Source organism: Hyposmocoma kahamanoa, unplaced genomic scaffold, assembly GCF_003589595.1.
Source record: "Hyposmocoma kahamanoa isolate Upper Pololo Valley unplaced genomic scaffold, ASM358959v1 66, whole genome shotgun sequence".
Classification (NCBI taxonomy): domain Eukaryota; kingdom Metazoa; phylum Arthropoda; class Insecta; order Lepidoptera; family Cosmopterigidae; genus Hyposmocoma; species Hyposmocoma kahamanoa.
Window position 1 is genome coordinate 20,080,615 of NW_020653854.1, and position 18,030 is coordinate 20,098,644.

An 18,030-nucleotide genomic window follows, 5' to 3' on the forward strand; every position below is an offset into this window, starting at 1 on the left:
GATGCTCATTACGAATATGGCACTCATTTCTAAATCCAAGATGGCGGACACGAGTTTTCAAATAAATGCAATATGGGTATCATTTTCGAGGTACTTGGGGGTGCTCATTACGAATGTGGCACTCATTTCTAAATCCAAGATGGAGGGCACGATTTTTTCAAAAAAATGCTATGTGGGTATCATTTTCGAGGTATTTGGGGATGCTCAATGTGAATATGGCACTATTTGTAAATCCAAGATGGCGGGCACGATTTTTCAAATAATGGCAAGTTGGGTATCGTTTTCGAGGTATTTGGGGGTGCTCATTACGAATATTGCTTTTGTTTGAACTGTCGTGTTTGCCATCTTGGATTTAGAAATGAGTGCCATATTTGTATTGAACATTCCCAAACATCTCGAAAACGATACCCAACTTGCCATTATTCGAAAAATCGCGCCCGCATCTTGGATTTAGAAATAAGTGCCATATTCGAAACCTAAAACCGAAAATGCCATAAGCAAACATTAAAGAAAATAACTGTTAAAATAGATTAAAAAATCGCTTAAGAATGCTCCCCTTTTAAGAAAATAAAATATTTTAATATAAAATATTTCGCTTGAGTTACGAAAAGAAAGACATATAATAAGCTATCAAAGTTGTACTGGTGGTGCCAACACCATAGTAGAAACAAATATATAAGTACTGTAAATTTGTTGCAATATGTGCTCCAATTCAAATAAAATTAAAATAAATAATTATTCAATAAAGCATGAACGCAGAGCCGTTAAAAGTATTATAAAATAATTAAGTGTCCCAATCACTTACAGGAGTTAACGAAAACATTTAATGTTTATTAAAGTAAATATTAGTTCAAGATGCGCAAATAAATCTAAATTACAGGCACCACTAAAATTTACGTAATATAATTATTTTGATACAGAATAGCAAAATGGGGAGAAAAAAAAATTCGTTACTTTGCAACACTTTCGAATCTTGTTGCCGCGAAATTATTTTTCTGTTTTAGTGAATATTTACATAAAAATATGAGTTGAAACGCATTACTTACTTGTGGAATGCGATGTTAGTGTCTATTTTGTTTGTCTGTTGTATTTTTACACCCATTTACCGCACATTTCGTCATTTTTAGCAAAAAATTTTGGAGCTGTTCGCGGTGCAATATGACCTTGAGCACTAACAGCCCGCGCGCTCCTGGGACGCGTTTGGAACCCTCTAACTTGCCTCACTTAGCGTGTGCGGGCTAGGTTTCTATGCGTTATTATTCTAAGCACTAGACCATAAAATCCTATTTTATGCAGCCTACACCTAGCATAAATACGAACTTTAAGACCATGAGAAGTGAAAATATTATATATATATATATATATATATATATATATATAATATTTTCAATCTCGTCAATATATATATATATATATTGACGAGACGAACAAGTCGTGCGCCTAGTGATAAGTGACCCACATGTCCATAGCACTTGCAGTACAAATCGCAACGGTTTGAGGGACACTCCTACTGCCCCTGTCACCCTGACAAAGTATATGTATAAGTCCCGTGTGTCTGTAATTCCACCAGCACCCTTCTCCTTCAAAGCCGGAACTCTGTAAAGCTCGTATAATGGTGGCAGAAATAGGTAAGATGGCAGTTGTTCCCTGGACGATTTTTTCACGGGGAACTCTACTGCTACGGTGATATAGATTTTACTATCTCTACTAGCATTACCATGGGACTTGTAAAGAGCCTGAAACGTTAGTTTGAAAAAACATAAACTATTTAGATCCGAATAAAATAGTTTCATTTCGAATTTAAATCTAAACTTCTATCTGTCATCAAAATGTAAAAAACATAAAGATATGTCTATGAACCTGAATGCGCTTTCATAATCTGCTTGGCATATATATCTCTCCAAAAATATCTGAAATACCCGAAGTCTAAATATCTGAACTCACACAAAATAGTCGCGCAGACGTCGAGATGCGGACACCTTATACACACAACCTATACATTTTTCTTAGATGTACCTTTGAGTTATATTACTTTATTAATTTATCTGAAATAAACATCGTAACTTATTATACGTTAATTTTAAAAAGAACACGTTTGGCACCCGACATCGACGTAGCATATTATTTATTCATAAGAAACAAAAACAAAAGACAAATAGAGTTGTCTCTCTCTATTTGTTTAATTTAAAATCGGGTACCTTTACTTATTTCTTCAAAACAAATATTTCGGCCTCTTTATACGGATAACTAACCCTAGTGATCTTAAATACCACTTTACCAAAACAACAACACCCATTCGGAACAACATCGGTCCTAATTCTACAGTTACAGACTTCTAGAGTTATACAAAAAACATTTGATCACTGGGTTACATTACATCAAAAGATAGTGGAAAAGAGTTATAAGTCTTAGCTAACCTTGAAATTAAACGCCTTCATTCCAACCCCAGTGAACAACGGTTAATCACAGTCATCAATCACGAAATTTTAAATACATTGAAATTTGAACGCATTTATGAATAAGAAGTGCTAAACTAAACAGGATAAAAGTAAAGGATTACCTCTCATGCAGTGTGCAAGAGTCGGTGTACACAAAAATATATTTTTTTATTATTACCTACATCGACATAATAATGTCGACGTATTAATGCCAGGTTCCGCGAGTCTGATCATCATATTTCTACACTCAGGGCCTTATTTCTAGGCTCGTCAGAGAAGCACAATCTTTTTATATATTATTATATATTTTTTATAATTGAGTAACTGAATTACAGATATAGGTACATGAAGGCTGTAGACTTATAAATTATTACACATGATTTATCTTATTAAATGATTACAAACGTAGCAAAGAACCAGAATTAGCGATTATTCGCGATGGAATTTGAAACAGCTCCGACTGTTGTGGCGGTCGAGCTGGGAGTGACCGTGGTACAAAAACAAAATGAGAAAGCGAAGGAAGATGGAACAAATCAAATTTAAAATTTAAATACAAGTAAAATAAAAAAAAATATAGGATACAAGCGGAGAGAGGCGATACAAAAAGGTGAGATGACGGTGTAAGGAGGTCACACCGTCACATAATTATTTTATTTTTTATGATACTTATAATGTCCGAAGGGGTGATAAGAATGATAAGAATCGCCTCAAATTGTCGTACCCAGGCATAGCGACACTACGGTGCATTAAAATGAACATCTGCAAAATAAGGTTACATTTCTTGATTCGGGCGCACATTGTAAAATGCAGTATAATTATTAGGTAGTAGTAGTAGGTAGGTAGTATAAGGTATATATTTTATACTAAATAAGGTATACATTTCTACTAACAAAATAGAAAAGTAACGCTGCGTCACGTTGAAAGAAATGCACATATTATTCTATAGAAATTAAATTTTATTTTGTATTGTACTCTCCTAAGTCAGCTTCATAGCACAATGTCGTTCAGCAGCTATCTGTCTTTCAAAGAATCTTATTGTTAGGTAGCTACTAACAAGTAATCTTTGGTAATTTTAACCAAAGAGTAGTATCGCAGAGTGACTTTTCTACCTTATTAGAAGAAGTGTATACTTTATTTAGTAAAGAATATGTTCCTTTGTTGCCCGTTCTATATTATATTGTATGTTGCAAAGTGTACCCGGCCAAATCTTTAAATATTTAATAAAAATTGCCACAGAAATAGCTAGCGAACACTAGTTCGAGAATGACCGGACTAACATTAGATACTCCTTATTCATTTAAATCGAAATTAACGATGCTGGTTTTTGTGGCATTTATGTCACTTAGTCTGCTGACCCTAGATTTATGCTTAAGCCTTAGACTAAACAACCTCTTCCCCCTTTGTTATCGTTTTTACTCTGAAACCAATAAAAATCAGTAATGAATTATACAACAAGCAACGTATACTAACTTTTAGTGTTTGTTTGCTGTATATGTGAGAGGTTCTTAACATATATAATATAAATAGTAACGTTCTTCGATGAACCAAATTTTTTTTAACTGAGAAAAACTTTATTTGCATTATAATTCGTAGTTACTTAAACATTATTATTACTACGTTATTAATACTATTCATTCGAATGGGCAAATCGTTCGCCAAAGACGATTCCAAGCACAATCATTCGATTCGAGCCGAATGATTACCGACACCAAATACCCCTGTCATTCGATCGGGTACACCAGTCGAATGATCATTATGACAGAACTACTCGGACCCATTCACCATGTCCATAGCAAAACATCCCTGTCCCCGTCACATTAGTAATGAATGATCATTCAAATCATTAGAATGCGAACATTAGTAGGTCACAAATCGCACACCTCGTGGAAAAATATAACCCACATCATCAGATGAGTTATATTTTTCTGTATTTAATGGAGCGCCATTCTTCCATGAGGGGTGCGAAATTTGTCATTCGATTGACAGGATTAGTATCTAATTACTACGAGTCGAATGTCGAAATCATTCAGATGCGATCTTATACATGTTGTTCAATCTATTTTTTTTTATATGATATCAAGTGACGGGACGAACAAGCCGTGCGCCTGATGGTAAGCCTGTCCATAACTGTTGCAGTGCCACTTAGAGCTTTAAATCGCAAAGATCTTATGGGCACTGCCACTGAGTCCTTCGCCCTGAGCTATATAGCTATATAGTAATTTCACCAGCATCCTTACCCTTCAAAACCGGAACATAGTAATGCTGACTTTACTGCTTGGCGGCAGAAATAGGTGATTCCTGCCTGCTAGACAACAACCAACATAAGCGGCACTTCGATTCGGCGTTAACATTATCTTTTTATTGCTGTAACACTCAACCTGCGTACAGTCTGTACTCCATTATTAAATAGTCTTGACATAGAATAATTTGTAAACAATGTGTTATCATATACGAACTGTTATCATGCTGGTCTGTCACGTTGAGGTCCCGGGTGCCATTTTTAGGCCGAGAGAAATATTTGTATGGTCAACGTTTATTTCTCTCCTGAGTTTGGGTGCAATTTATTGTAGTTTATGTGTGTGTGTGTGTCCATATGGTACACCTCATAGAGGATATGTGTGTTTCTAAAATTTAGAAGTCATTTTCCAAATTGTTTCCTCTGGGATTTCAACCTGGAACCTCCTCATTCAGCAGCCTACGGTGCATACCGTTGGGCCACCAATGTCGTAAATGTACGCATTAATTTGAACATTTTATTTTTGATTTTTCTATTCTCCAGAAAGAGAAATAGGGCCGAGATTGCAAACGTCTTTTAAAGTGTTAGCCATTCTTTATAAATTTCACTCCTGAAAACACTTTTTCATTTTCAATCCCTATTTAAACACAAAGGGAACAAAAGTTCAGTCATCCGTTACATGTTTAATCGTATTTTAATACCCTTCTGAAGAACTTTTATGACGTAAATTTTATCAGACCTTCGTAAGCTAAAGCTTCGTACGTTTAGAAAAACAATTCACAAAGAATTCATATTTTTGTTAATTACTTGTGAAAAATATGTTAATTGTATTTACCAAATAGAAATTGCAGTTCAGTTCAATTTTTAATGAATGGCTTGTGAGATTAATTGTCTGAATTCTGCCAATGTTCGTTTCATGCTAGTTTTATAGACATTTTGATATTAAAAAAAATTGTGACAGAAAGAAAATTTGTTCGGTGACTCCATTGACTTGTGACTCAGAGGGAGTATCGAAGATAGAAATTACAGGCGCTTGTGACGAACGTGTTTGATATATTTTTTAAATTTCAAATATCGAAGCAATAAAAGGTCTATGTCAAGAAACTAACCACAATTTGTTAAGTCGAGCTACCACACACTTGCTGTTGGGTGGTAATTCCATAGATATAGAAAAAAAGGGAAGATATGGTATGGGGGCGTGGTTCGTGTCGCCTTGATATGGTCAAAATGACCATATCGAGGTGACACGCCTACAAACATCGCCACAGTGACATGACGATTGTTGGACATACAAGATCTCTCATAAAACGTGAAAATGCCAAGTTGTAGCGATACACCTTGTAAAAATTGGAGTGAAAACAAAAATTTTAAAACCAGTGAGATAACATTCCACCGGCTATTTGCATTTTTACTTACTATTTCTAATTAAATATTATTATTCAATATTTTATTATTGTCGCCATAGAAATTTCTAGACTAACATGTAGTGATGTTCATTTGCGAAGACTGATGTTTAACGACAATAAATTTTTACTGAAATGTTTGAATTTCTTACTACGATTTTTGTAATTAAAGTCCCTAAAATATCGAAGCGAAAAGCATTCACGATAAATTGATTTCTTTTATTTTATTACTATTATTATTACAAGACATTTTATTTCGAGTAATTTTAACACAACTCATATTTCGGACAACCTTTTCAATTTCATGTCAATTTGGATGTTGCTGTTGCTTGAAGAAAAAATTATGTGTTTTACATATTTAAGATATTTAAATTCCATTATACTCCTAGATTAAACGTAGAGTATTTTTAATTTTTAAATTTTTCCAATGAGTTCAAAATAAAAGAAGGTTGACTGAAGCTGCAGGAAAATCGAAAGATTGGTTTTCTTATTACTATTCCTGATTTTGTTTCAATTTCCATAGCAAATGCATTTTAAAAATAAATAAAATAAAATCAGCTTTATTTTGTTTGTGCATGCAAAATAAATTAGAAACAATTATAGAAAATTACATAAGTCCTTCATAAAAAAACAACATAATTTAATTTATTAAAGTCATTGATGGTTCGAGTTTACTCTTAACAGTGACAGCTTCACCAACCCATGGTACAATGGAAAATTGACAATGGCGACGATCGCCAGATTTTTTATATTATTCTTATAAAACTGACACTGGTCCAAGCCTAGTGACTGCCTTTTAGAGAATAATAATAATTTAATAATACACCAGTACCAGTGTAGATATAGTATGAAAAATGGAATATTTTTTTAATATTAAAAACAGCCACATGGTTTCCAACTATCGATTGGGTAGGATCACATCACTCGTTGAGTAGCGTCATTTTAAGGTTAATAAGGTTAACAATTCACGGAACGGTTTCCATCCGCGCCCGCCGGTGCTGCTAGACAGCGGTTTTATTTCAATACTCACGACCCTGCAAGTTTGTGTGAGCACGTAGCTGCCGCGGTTGCGGGTACGAAATCGTTGCGATTGCGGAACGGACCGCGAAGTTAGTGGGAGTTAATTGCAAGTCGTGCGGTTAATAGAGAACTCACCCTGCACCACATTGCGCCTGAACCGACCGCCAAAGTGTGCGGGCGACGACGCCCGCCAAGCGCCCAGGTCTTCGCATCTTGCGCGGTTCTACTAGTACCCTGCCGCGGCAACCGCGAACAACCGTCACCACTACAGGCGTAAAACGCGTCGTGATATGTGCTACTAATTTTACATACTTAACTGTTACATTCTACAGATGCCGCAGTCACGCGGCAGACGCGGGTGAAAATCGCTCCGTGAGTTCTTAAGTGTAACGAAAATGAGTTTCAGCGCCATCTAACGTGTAATAGTTAGCTATTATATACTGGTAGTATTTTTACTAAAACGCTACCTATTGGTGACTGGCTGAACCAGGATGAAAAAAACTGAAATATTGTAATATAACTGTTATTCAAGTTACGTAAGTTTAATTTTGTTAAATTTTGAAATTGTTTTACGTAGTTTTCACGTTTTAAGCCCTACCCAATCAAAATCTTTAAGTTATGGTAGTAGATAATAGACCGTAAGTTTGAATTGCATACAAGCTAAAAAGTGGCGACATCGGCACGGATCTTACATAGCGTCATTACATATCTCCCCTTTTTTTCTATATCTATGAGTAATTCTGATCCACAAGCAACATGCCTAAATTCATTATCCGAATATCATTGGATTTTACTCTTATATTTTGCTCTGAAATATACTCACGTCTTTTATTTAAACTAAATAAAGATTATTTAACTTTATTTTTATAATTCAATCACATTTTCGGCATCATTTCTTCCCCAATGCCATCTGTTCCGGTCCCTGATCGTATAATAATGTCTCGAGGTTTACTGCGGCAGTCGTCGCATAGAAAGAATTATTTAACCAACGTTCACGACATTTGGATATACACATTTTTGCGAAGAGCTAATTCTCACTACTAGCACGTTAGTGTCTTATGTTATTATACCAAAACCGACCTACGTGCTTAACCATTTAGAGCTAACATTCCACTTTAGTAATAACTAATAAAAAAAACCGATACAAGACAGTGTCACAGATTACTAAATACTTACTACGTAACAGATACATCACTCTCATACAAAATCGAAAATACCTACGCTATAATAGCCTACTAAATCTGCCTAATTAAACCAGGAAGCTCTACGAGGAAAAAGGAACCGAAGCACGCGTTCAGAGAGGTGAAAATAACGTTATCCGCCATAAGCAGTCATGCGGAACCGAACGCTGGCATTGTACAAGGATTGTAATGTAAATGAAAGACTTGCCCGAGCGCTTGCATTGTCGGCGATACACTGAGCGGTAGACACTTATCGCGTAACCTCGAGCAAGTGACGCAGCCCTGACAGTGTGTACTCCAAAAAAACTTCGTCTGTAAGCCAACTACACGTCGGCGTCGAGACGAACTCAATGTGCCCAAACACGATTGTTCTGCTGTGAGTAATAGAAGAGTTGAGGAGTTGAGTAGTCTGCAGACTGTCCTGGTTGAAGAGTCAGATCAGAGTTACCATATTATTACAACGTCATCGGATATCCGTCCTATATCAAATATATAATCGAACGGACAAGTGAAAGTAAAATATATTTTTATTTTTTTAGAGTATAATGATGTTTTAACTACATGCTATTGTATCCATCTATTTTTTGTCTTGAATACAAAGATAATAAGATCCGCTGGCTCGATCAGTAGCTCAGTTGGCAGAGGCACGTTGAGGCAACAGTCGCTGATTCGAGTCCAGTCTAAAGTAAGTAAGTCTAAAATATTTCCATCCGACTGGACTCGAATTTATATATATTTATTCGATCTTCGTATCAATAATAATAAATACACATTATTAAAAAAACCGCTTTAAAATCAGTCCTGCCGTTAGAGATCTACGATACCACAGACAGACATACGCAAATTTCCGAACTTCCGAACTTTCCGAACGAAATGGCCGAACGGTTACCAAGCTGAACGGTCACGCAGAGGTCCCGGGTTCGATTCCCAGGTCGGGAGAAATGTACGGGCTACATTTATTTCTCTCGTGAGTTTGGGTGTAATTTGTGGTTGTCTATAAGTGTGCCCATGGCATCCACGATACAAGGGTTTCCCTAATGCGGGGCTATGAGTGTGTGCGTTATTATTATTATTACATATACATTATTGACTCAGCATAGGCTTCAAAATTATATAGACGTCCTTCTTTTTGCGTCGAAAAAGAAGGATGTCTCTTATATATATTATACTTTTTGTGTGGGGGTTAAAAAAGAGAAGTATCGTCAAAATTAATTTAATGTACTTTTAATGTTTAAAAGACGAAAGAAAGAAAGTGTAGAGCATTTTGACGCACCTGATTGGTGGAATAAAAATGTACGTGTTTCTTTATTCGTAATGACAGTGTTACGTCATACAATTTACACGTACAAATAATACCTAAAATTCGAACCTACGTTGCTACATGTACATTGCCTCGAAACATTCCACTATAGCAGAACCACAAAATCCACAATTCCTGTCCAATTTGCAATGCAATATCGGATCCCAGTTTGTGATCAAATGTTAATAGATTCCACGTGAAGTACTCACATGCGACTACCATTACTCAGGGACATTCAACGTTCCAGAATTAGTATTCTAGTTTATTTGCTTTTGTTATTTTCAATTTCTTTGTCTCTGTTAAATTTATCAAAAACTTTTTAAAGTTATCACCCCGTACTTGTCCACTAATTAAACCATGTCCGATAATGTATTTGATCTTTTTTTTTTATATAATATCAAGTGACGGGACGAACAAGTCATGCGCCTCATGGTAAGCTACACGCCTGTCCATAACAGCTGCAGTGCCACTTAGAGCTTTAAATCGCAAAGATTTCAAGGACACTGCCACTGCGCCCGTCACCCTGAGACAAGTTGACAAGTAACATCTGCCTATAATTTCACCAGCAAAATGTGTGTAAGATTAATGACGTCACAATAAAATTATATAATAAACTTTGAAATAAAACAATTTTTTCGAATCTAATCTGTATATCTGAGTCAGCTGTGACCAATGAGTTTGTAAACAGTCTTTTTCTTTTAAATACATGTATATATGTTTCATTACCAATGTTAGCAATCGTAGTTATATACTTATGAACTCGACATTATTGATAAACTTATTTAGTGTCATATACCCATTGACTTACAAATACCCCTCTAAGGTATGAACGTAGATTATCGATAGATTTTCCCTATGAGTGTTCTAAAAATAAACGTCCCGAAAGGCACCTCTATCGCATAAAATTTTCAATTGATTTATAGGCTCTGGCGGATTGGCACATTTTCCACGTACGAAATTTAGTTAGGTACAGGCCGAGAGATGGGCGTACATTTTAAGTTTTTTCTTGTCCATCCAGATTTCGATATCACAGATGTAAATAAATTGTAGAGATCAGTTTCTTTTATCAAAAAAGTGCACATTTGACTTCCATTTCTCTTGATGAAAAGTGATAAACGAGGTCTACAATGATGCAAGCACACTTCAGTAATACCTATTGACTCTCGCCTTGCTTACAAACTTTTTAATTTTTTCAAGTCTTTGTAATTGATCTAACAATACGAAGTTCTTTACCTGCATACCATGGTTTTGTTGACATTGAAATTTTAACTGTTCTTACACACTTTACACGCTTATACAGGCACTACTTAAGTATTATACTTAAAATACGACGTCAGTATAACCACCGACTCCCGGTCCATTTTACATGAACCAGTGAATTGACAGGAAATTACTGTCCTCCGGCCTACAGAATTGATGACGTCACAATTAAGCTACCGAGCATATGAGACTTTATATTGTTATGCCTATGTTCATATCGGTAGTTTGAGAATGTATTATGATTTTGGTGTAGGTAAAAGCTAAAACTACTTGCACATACGACGTGTGTAGATGTAGGGACCTAGTGAGACCTATTACTGTATACATATATACCTATACAGATGTGATAATGACCTTCTTCATAGTCATCCCCATTTTTATATTTTTATCACCCTATTTATTAGTTCCTAGCCACTTTTAAATTTGGAATCGTTCTCGAATTCCTTTTCCTTTCACTATTCGTACGTTTGGTTCGTTCCATCATCACTCTCATCAAAATTCTCATAGCTAGAGGAGGTGCTTATTAATCATCATTTAAAACTCAACACGTAATTTAACTGTTTTTAAAGCATTACATACTATCTGTACGACCCTTGAAAAGCAAAATGGGATAAGCGACATTTTTGGTCATATTGAGTTATATATACCGTTGGAATCAGAAACATATTAGCTGATATAATTCAATATAACCTAAAGTGTCGCTTATCCCTTTTTGCCCTTCAAGCGTCAGACGTATATAGGTCCTCTTGGAGACTTTATCAACTGTTTAGTACTAGTAGGGAGTGTTTTATACTGTTTGTGCCTATTTTATATCATTTTATTGGTTTTGTTACGTGACGTTAGTGGAAAATCAAAGAAAAAGGAAAGACCCTATTAGCGCCTCTTTGGACGCTGTGGCTGCTGGCTACGATGGCTTGACGTTTATTATTTATTAATTTAATTTTGTTAGAAGATAAATGTTACATTTTATTTTCTTATTATAGTAAAAATTCTTATTTATCGGCGTTAACAGGCCCTTTTCCTTTGATTTTCCACTTTTAATAAATTTATATGGACCGAGCCCTTTTTTTACTTTTGCTGACACTAGGCTACTCACTTAAGATAAATAACGCACACACTCATAGCCCCGCACTAGGGAAATCCTGTGTCGCGGGTGCCAGGGACACACACATAGACAATCACAAATTACACACAAACGAGAGATATAAATATATATATAAATACGCACACAGTAGGTATATTTATACATATATATATTATTATATATATATATATTTATATATTATATATATACATATATATATTATATATATATATATTTATATTAAGTACTTTTATATATATTTAAGTACTTTTGCGATCTACAATATAACACACAGCATTAACACAACGTACAAAGAACACACACGCAATTATTTAAGCAGTTCATTTCAGTTTATTTTATTTTGCGACACACACGTCCGTCACTCATCTCAGCTCAGGGCTCATTGAAAACCAGCGCCACAGTCAATTGCGGCTGTGGCATAAGCTGAATGAAGTCCTTTTGTGTACACCACAACCGCACACATGACAGTACAACATTTGTAGTTGTTATATTTAGTATTTTTCTGTTTTTTATTTTATGCTCTTTGTTTTTTATTGTCTTATTTTATTTTATTTTAATTTTGTTAATTACGTCTTTTTGTTTTGTTTTGCTTGTCTAAGTGGTATCAATATTTTTTTTTGTATCTATGTGTTGTGGCGTTGCAATAAATGTCTATTCTATTCTATTCTAAATGTAGAATATACGATTATTTCTCCGTTAAGTTATATATTATAAGTTAAGGTACATATTATACAGCGGAGTTTTCCAGGTAACCTTGATAGCCGTCCCTGATATGTGTATTTTCCTGATTCAATGTTAGGCTGCTATTGACGAACTGGGTGCAGTCGACCCTAATTACAGTTTTTTTTATTATACCAAGTGACGGGACGAACAAGTAGTGCGGCTGATGGTAAGCGACACTATGTCCATAATGCTTGCAGTCCCACTCAGTGGTTTAAATGGCAAAGACCAGGACGAACACGTTCACAAGGAGCTCTACTGCTACCTACTAGAATTTAAATTATCGCTGCGTGTCTAATTTAGGAGCTCAATGTAGGTATTTGTTGATTTCGAAATGTAAGATGTTAGATAGGTAAATGTAGTTTATCACTGTATTCAGAACATTTATGATTCCAAACGCAGATTTTACGTTTTATTAAGGAAATAAACATTAGGTCCATTTCCACAAAAAAACATTAAATCCTCAATTTTAACATGTCAACCAATTCAGGTCTGTAATCCCCGACTATACTACTCTACCGTGAAATTTGCTTCTAAAAATTTAAACAAAGGTGCCATTTCAAAAAAAAATGTTTTAAGAATTGTGCAAATGATATAAGTCCATATAAGGTGCTGGTGAATTTACAGACAGAAATTACCTGTCAACTTATGACGGCCGCAGTGACAGTGCCCCTAAGATCTTTGCGATTTAAAGCTCTGCTTCGCTTTCCACCAGGCGCATGACTTATTCGTCCTGTCACTTGATATTATAATCTCAATGCAGAGTCAGTACTCTTCTTCTTTCAGTAAAAAACCGACCTCAAAAATTTGTGGAATTACATCTATATTGTTTTATTGAAAGTAAAGTAAAAAAATAGTAATAATTTAATTGAAATCGGTTACCGGAAAGTGTTCGAAAGGTAGTTCGCCACCCTTAGAAGTGGAATATTTTCTTCAAATTTAAATGGTACCTATACTGACGTACCCTCTTTCCAACAAAAAGAATCATCAAAATCGGTTCGCTAATTTATTCACGGTTCACAAAGTTATCGCATAACACACATACAAAAAAATACTGTCGAATGGAGAACCTCCTCCTTTTTTCGAAGTCGGTTAAAAAACTCAAAATAGCGTGGCAATGCTAAAAACGAAACCAGAAGTCAAACCATTTAAATCTTTCCTTTACTGATCTCACATTTAAATTCTCTTTGATAGAAATCTTTCAGAGAAAGAAACTACACGTGAGGCGGAAAAGGAGCGAATAATACTTGAACAAATACATATGGATGCATAATTCTGCGAAAATGGCACCTAAAGAATTTTTTCGTTATTTGTGATAGTTTACATTTACTTTTAAAATGAAAACTTGCTTGTTGTTGGGAAATTATAGTAATAAATCACAACAATTCATCATTCCTCAAGTGACAACAGCAAGGCTCAACTCACACTGGCGCAGAGTCGAAGCCGAAATCGAGTCGAACCGTCGCGACGCGTCAGCATATTCATCTCTATTTTCCCATCATTAAGCTACACATTTGTGTTTTGCAAATATGGAATCGAGTGTCGACGCGTGTCACCAGTCGGTGTAGTTGTAAGACAGGATGCGACGCAACGCTTCGACTCTGCGCCAGTGTGAGTTGAGCCTAAAAGTTTCCATTTTACAAGTAACTTCCTTTAGGTGACATTTTCGCAAAATTATGATCACGTTAGTTGACATGGTTGACATAATTATATTGTGTACTTTGTATGTTGAATATATTTATTATATAGAAATTATTAATTAGGACTAAAAGTAAATACAGAGCATAACTACGCTAAACAAATATACAATAACCTTACTTAGGTAGGTGTAGTAAGTATAAGCCAGCTCGGTGGCAAGTTTCAAGCCTTACGCCCACGCCCATTAGTGAGCCCACGTGAAGGTTCACGTGTACGACCCTACATGCAAGCGCACACGACTCACGCAAAATGGCATTTGGTGAGTAAATGGCTATGTAAGAGAGTGTACACTAAGAGGCAAACAACTGGTAAATAAGTCCCTCTATGTACTGAAAACATTACGACATGTATAGACACGGTGGAAAGACATCAGTGTCTTATTGACTCTGACTAACATTATTGTCGTGTTTGATATCATAATAACGCTGCTAACCTGCCGTCGCGGTATCCCTAACTTTACCACAGCTTCGTTGTGTAGCTAGGGCCATTATCATTGAAATTTCAGTTATGATATGCTATTAAGGTATTATACCTTAATGGCAAGTCATTATAGCTGAAATTATTTCATTATTCGTCACACGAAAATCCCTTGCCTTGCCGTGCCCTCAATGGGCGCCGGGGCTTAGGGCTAGATTGATCCACTACTGTTGTAGTGGATCAATCTAATTTAGTTTTTTTGCGACTAGAACCGACTAAATGGGGACTTTCTACTGGCTAACCAAATTTCAAAATTTCGACTATAGTTACGCTGGAATAAGGAATACATCAACAGAGACGTGGGTACTGGTGATAACTGGATTATGCACCTAATTTCCGCTTGTATTCGATTAAGATAATGGTAAAATGAAACAAGAAAATCAAGTTCATATTTATTTTCACAAGATTAAGAACATCAACAAATCTCTTAAAAATTACAATAACGAAAGACTAATAATTATAGCTCAGCTAAACATATAGCTGCATTATCGTATATTTACACTGTTAAGCTCTTTGGCCTTTACAAAAAAAAATATACACAAAAAAATAAAATTGCGAACCAAAGTCAAGGTAACGAATTTAAAATTATCAATAAAATTTCAACAGACTATAAATATAGTTTAAAAAATATACAGAAAGTGTGCAATACAATCCTAAAGTGCATTTTATACAAATTTTAAATACTGACGTCGGTAAACGATTTACTGCTAAATTTACAAAAAAAAACAAACATTTTGTAATTTAAAATTATACAAATTAAAAATACTACACCCTAAGAGAGAAAGTGTAAGATCTTGCAGTAAAAATGAGACAAAAAAATATATTAATTCGATGAATTATATTTTATTACCTGAAACATATTAAAATTTTAAAATATTAACTAAAATAACGGATAACTCACGTATTTACGTCGAATTTTTGCTCGACATGTTTCGAACCAATTCGTGGTTCTTAATTATGAGGTGCCGCGGCGGTGATTCGACGGAAACTGCGCGCCAAAGCCGCTTAGAACTTTAGACTTAAATACGTGATTTATCCGTTATTTTAGTTAATGTCTGAGTCTCACGGTGGTTTTCTATTTAATTTTTAAAATATATCAAAAAACAGTGAAATGTGTGCACATCTAAAAATACGAGAAACTAAATGCACAAAATTACGAGACAATTTACCTAAATACTCTAAAAGCGTCGCCTGTTTTAGGCAGTGGTGTGTATGGGTTAAGGACTATCCACACACATCAGGGCCGTGGCCGGGACGTGGACGGGGCGTGCTAGTTTGTATGAACTGCGGGCCCGTCCCGGCCCCGGCCCGGACACGGGCATGTGTGAACGAGTTCATACAAAATATAAGCAACGATATTTTTTAAGCCCCTGACGGAGCACGGCCCGGGCACGTCCCGGACATGTGTGGATAGACCTTTAGACTTACACGTTTATTACTCAATAATCGTATAATTAAGGTTAGTCGTGAAGACTTTCCACGGTAGTTTCTTATTTTGTAGTTATATTGATCACATTATGTACTAAATACTAAATCACTATATATTTCACGGTTAAGGACGGTTCTAGCACTTGGTCGCGACGTCCTAGCGGACGTGTAGTCCGGATGAGAAGTAATATAGGGCGGTAAAATCACCGCAATAAGACCATTAATTGTATATTCGAACATATTAATGGCTCGGTGTTAATATAGACGTGTCAAAAATTGACTGCCTAGTGAGCACTAGGAACTTGTGGTATGACTACAAGTGCACGAAACCTATAAGCTAATAATGCTAATCAGTTCGGGTTCTTTATTTCATTACTTTCTGCACTGCTTAAATTAAATAACCAGAGTACTTTGAGCTCCTATACACACACCCGCCTAATACAAATTACGCTCCAATAGACGCATACGAAGTACCACTTTACATTGAAATATCTAACAATAGACCAGGAACCAACATCGCAAAAAATAATGTGAATTTATCAGTGAATCCTGATCTATTTATTAGTGGAGAAGCATAACTACCTAAAGTAGGCACAGAAGGGTTCAGTACATTTGGCTCTTTACGGGAAAACCTTAAGAATATCACATCAACTATTATAACCCTTGGGTTTTAAAAACTTTATAAGAGAAATGGAATGTTTCACATCCATGATTCTATGAAAATAGATACCGGCATTATGGGCAAAAAAGCTCTTAACTGTAACACCATTTTAAATTATAAAAATAAACACTTTTTACACAAGTTTCATGTATGCTACTTTGTACCGAAATAAAAAGAAACATTTTGAATTAAAAAAAAAACTTAAAAATCCAAATATTCAACAAAAAAGAACATATTCAAAGAATCAAGGATTTACCCAAGGGCACACGAAGGGTAAAGCGACAAGTTACCACTATTATATACCTAATTTACCCTACAAATAGCATTGAGCTGAGATCTTGCACCTAAAGTCAATAATTTATGTATACCTATCAAATTTTATGCTCTAAACTTACGAATGTAGAGATGTTGTCCGAATAGACCAGATGAAACTGGTCTCCAGATTGAACTTCCTTATTTAAATCCTGTTTTACGTTCGTGCATATACAATAAATGAACTAAAAACAAAATAGATTTGTAAGATACAGTAGACAAGCCTAACTAAGTAAACAAAAGATTTTTTATTTACCTGCGCGGTAATGTTTTGAATAGTTGTGCAACTTGCAATTGTAACGACAATTTGCCAACGTGTCATCATCATCAACAACAATCGATTATAGTTCACAATATTGGGCATGGGACTTTTCTGAGCAGAGAGTTTGGACCATTCTCCATTACGCTGGCCAAATGCGGGTTGGGGGACTTCAGAAATCTTCCAAGGGTTGTGTAGCTACTACGAGTAGTAGAAGCTGAGCTCCTTGTGAAAGAGTTCTTCCGGGGAAGTACTGCCACTTTACCTATTTCTTACTCTAAGCAATAATGTGAGTATTACTGCGTTTCGGTTTTGAAGGATAAGGGTGCTGGTGAAATTACAGGCACATGGGACTTGTCAACTTTCGTCTCTAGGTGAAGGGCGCAGTGGCAGTGCCCCTCAGATCTTATCTATTTAACGACTACGCAGTCGAAAAGACCCCGGCGCATTCAGGCAGAATCCGACGCACACCGGAATATTCCGGTCCAGGATTTCGGCGCATGCCCCAGAGAGAAATGCGCGACGATGCTCC